Raw genomic sequence first — 4,674 nt, forward strand, 5'->3', positions numbered from 1 at the left:
GTGTGTGTGTGTGTGTGTGTGTGTGTGTGTGTGTGTGTGTGTGTGCAGTGGCGTAAATATCTAGGGTGCAACCGGTGTAGCTGCACCGGGGCCCAGATGCCGTCAGGGGCCATGAAGGAAGAAAAAAAAGCATCTGTATTGTTTTTGTGAATGAAAGCTCGGGGCGGGTCAGTAAGGTAGGCTAATGCTGAGCGGCTGGCAGGGACGTGCACATGATTATAGAGGGGCAGGGGCTCAAACTCAAAAAAGAGCAGCATGTGTGCGTGCAAAGCGCACACCAAAATTTTTTTCCGGATTTTTTTTCCGGTCCTTTACACAATATGGAAATTAATGTAAAATTAAAAACTAGTGTGCTAATAGAAAGCTAACTACTTAGCTGTGTGTCCTGTGTAGGTGAAAGTGATGCATTGGCTCTTTCAACATGAGTTCATTCACATTATCAAAGTCACAATAAACTTTATATCTAAACCTCGGACCTGTACTTCAGACCTGTCCTGTCCCGCACGATTTTCTCTGTGCTGAATTGACGTCCGGCAAAAAGAGAAGCTGACACATTGACTAAAATAGAGCGTTTTTCTGAAATATTATTATATATTTATATATATATTATCTAAATATATTTTGAGATGTTGATTTTTTTACACTGAATTTTTGAGATGTTGAATTTTTTTGAGATGTTGAATTTTTTGAGATGTTGAATTTTTTGAGATGTTGAATTTTTTGAGATGTTGAATTTTTTACACTGAATTTTTTGAGATGTTAATTTTTTACACTGAATCTTTTTACACTGAATCTTTTTGAGATGTTGAATTTTTTTACACTGAATCTTTTTGAGATGTTGATTTTTTTACACTGAATCTTTTTGAGATGTTGATTTTTTTTAAACTGAATTTTTTGAGATGTTGAATTTTTTTGAGATGTTGAATTTTTTTGAAATGTTGAATTTTTTGAGATGTTGAATTTTTTTGAGATGTTGAATTTTTTAAACTGAATTTTTTACACTGAATTTTTTTACATTCAACATGTGTTGAACAGATGTTGAATTTTTTACACAATTTTTTTGAAATGTTGAATTTTTTACACTGAATCTTTTTGAGATGTTGAATTTTTTGAGATGTTGAATTTTTTTGAGATGTTGAATTTTTTACACTGAATCTTTTTGAGATGTTGAATTTTTTTACATTCAACATGTGTTGAACAGATGTTGATTTTTTTTTAGTTTTTTTACACTGAATCTTTTTGAGATGTTGAATTTTTTTGAGATGTTGAATCTTTTTGAGATGTTGAGTTTTTTTACACTGAATTTTTTGAGATGTTGAAATTTTTACACTGATTTTTTTTACATTCAACATGTGTTGAACAGATGTTGAATTTTTTTTAGTTTTTTTACACTGAATCTTTTTGAGATGTTGAATTTTTTTGAGATGTTGAATTTTTTTGAGATGTTGAATTTTTTTAAACTGAATTTTTTGAAATGTTGAATTTTTTTGAGATGTTGAATTTTTTTGAGATGTTGAATTTTTTTTACATTCAACATGTGTTGAACAGATGTTGATTTTTTTTAAGTGTTTTTACACTGAATCTTTTTGAGATGTTGAATTTTTTTGAGATGTTGAATTTTTTACACTGAATCTTTTTGAGATGTTGAATTTTTTTACATTCAACATGTGTTGAACAGATGTTGATTTTTTTTTAGTTTTTTTACACTGAATCTTTTTGAGATGTTGAATTTTTTTGAGATGTTGAATCTTTTTGAGATGTTGAGTTTTTTTACACTGAATTTTTTGAGATGTTGAAATTTTTACACTGATTTTTTTTACATTCAACATGTGTTGAACAGATGTTGAATTTTTTTTAGTTTTTTTACACTGAATCTTTTTGAGATGTTGAATTTTTTTGAGATGTTGAATTTTTTTGAGATGTTGAATTTTTTTAAACTGAATTTTTTGAAATGTTGAATTTTTTTGAGATGTTGAATTTTTTTGAGATGTTGAATTTTTTTTACATTCAACATGTGTTGAACAGATGTTGATTTTTTTTAAGTTTTTTTACACTGAATCTTTTTGAGATGTTGATTTTTTTTGAGATGTTGAATTTTTTTGAGATGTTGAACTTTTTTGAGATGTTGAATTTTTTTGAGATGTTGAATTTTTTTGAGATGTTGAATTTTTTGAGATGTTGAACTTTTTTAGTTTTTTGAGATGTTGAATTCTTATACTGAATCTTTTTGAGATGTTGAGTTTTTTTACACTGAATCTTTTTACACTGAATCTTTTTGAGATGTTGAATTTTTTACAGATTTTTTTTACATTCAACATGTGTTGAACAGATGTTGAATTTTTTTTACATTCAACGTGTTGAACAGATGTTGAATTTTTTTTAATTTTTTTACACTGAATCTTTTTGAGATGTTGAATTTTTTTAAACTGAATTTTGAGATGTTGAATTTTTTTGAGATGTTGAATTTTTTTGAGATGTTGAATTTTTTACACTGAATCTTTTTGAAATGTTGAATTTTTTTGACATGTTGAATTTTTTGAGATGTTTAACTTTTTTAGTTTTTTGAGATGTTGAATTTTTTTGAGATGTTGAATTTTTTTGAGATGTTGAATTTTTTTGAGATGTTGAATTTTTTGAGATGTTAATTTTTTTACACTGAATCTTTTTACACTGAATTTTTTGAGATGTTAATTTTTTACACTGAATCTTTTTACACTGAATCTTTTTGAGATGTTGAATTTTTTTACACTGAATCTTTTTGAGATGTTGATTTTTTTACACTGAATCTTTTTACACTGAATCTTTTTGAGATGTTGATTTTTTTTAAACTGAATTTTTTGAGATGTTGAATTTTTTACACTGATTTTTTTTACATTCAACATGTGTTGAACAGATGTTGAATTTTTTTTAGTTTTTTTACACTGAATCTTTTTGAGATGTTGAATTTTTTTGAGATGTTGAACTTTTTTGAGATGTTGAATTTTTTTAGTTTTTTGAGATGTTGAATTCTTATACTGAATCTTTTTGAGATGTTGAGTTTTTTTACACTGAATCTTTTTGAGATGTTGAATTTTTTACACTGATTTTTTTTACATTCAACATGTGTTGAACAGATGTTGAATTTTTTTTAGTTTTTTTACACAATCTTTTTGAGATGTTGAATTTTTTACATTCAACATGTGTTGAACAGATGTTGATTTTTTTTAGTTTTTTTACACTGAATCTTTTTGAGATGTTGAATTTTTTTGAGATGTTGAGTTTTTTTACACTGAATCTTTTTGAAATGTTGAATTTTTTTGAGATGTTGAATTTTTTGAGATGTTGAATTTTTTGAGATGTTAATTTTTTTACACTGAATCTTTTTACACTGAATCTTTTTGAGATGTTGATTTTTTTTAAACTGAATTTTTTGAGATGTTGAATTTTTTACACTGATTTTTTTTACATTCAACATGTGTTGAACAGATGTTGAATTTTTTTTAGTTTTTTTACACAATCTTTTTGAGATGTTGAATTTTTTACATTCAACATGTGTTGAACAGATGTTGATTTTTTTTAGTTTTTTTACACTGAATCTTTTTGAGATGTTGAATTTTTTTGAGATGTTGAGTTTTTTTACACTGAATCTTTTTGAAATGTTGAATTTTTTTGACATGTTGAATTTTTTGAGATGTTTAACTTTTTTAGTTTTTTGAGATGTTGAATTTTTTTGAGATGTTGAATTTTTTGAGATGTTTAACTTTTTGAGATGTTAATTTTTTTACACTGAATCTTTTTACACTGAATCTTTTTACACTGAATCTTTTTGAGATGTTAATTTTTTTACACTGAATCTTTTTACACTGAATCTTTTTGAGATGTTGAATTTTTTTTGAACTGAATCTTTTTGAGATGTTGAATTTTTTTGAGATGTTGAATTTTTTTGAGATGTTGAATTTTTTTGAGATGTTGAACTTTTTTAAACTGAATTTTTTTAAACTGAATTTTTTGAGATGTTGAATTTTTTTGAGATGTTGATTTTTTTTAAACTGAATTTTTTGAGATGTTGAATTTTTTTGAGATGTTGAATTTTTTTGAAATGTTGAATTTTTTGAGATGTTGAATTTTTTTGAGATGTTGAACTTTTTTAAACTGAATTTTTTGAAATGTTGAATTTTTTGAGATGTTGAATTTTTTTGAGATGTTGAATTTTTTAAACTGAATTTTTTACACTGAATTTTTTTACATTCAACATGTGTTGAACAGATGTTGAATTTTTTACACAATTTTTTTGAAATGTTGAATTTTTTACACAATCTTTTTGAGATGTTGAATTTTTTGAGATGTTGAATTTTTTTGAGATGTTGAATTTTTTACACTGAATCTTTTTGAGATGTTGAATTTTTTTACATTCAACATGTGTTGAACAGATGTTGATTTTTTTTTAGTTTTTTTACACTGAATCTTTTTGAGATGTTGAGTTTTTTTACACTGAATCTTTTTGAAATGTTGAATTTTTTTGACATGTTGAATTTTTTGAGATGTTTAACTTTTTTAGTTTTTTGAGATGTTGAATTTTTTTGAGATGTTGAATTTTTTGAGATGTTGAATTTTTTGAGATGTTAATTTTTTTACACTGAATCTTTTTACACTGAATCTTTTTGAGATGTTAATTTTTTTACACTGAATCTTTTT

Source organism: Scomber japonicus, chromosome 7 (genome assembly GCF_027409825.1).
Source record: "Scomber japonicus isolate fScoJap1 chromosome 7, fScoJap1.pri, whole genome shotgun sequence".
Taxonomy (NCBI): Eukaryota; Metazoa; Chordata; class Actinopteri; order Scombriformes; family Scombridae; genus Scomber; species Scomber japonicus.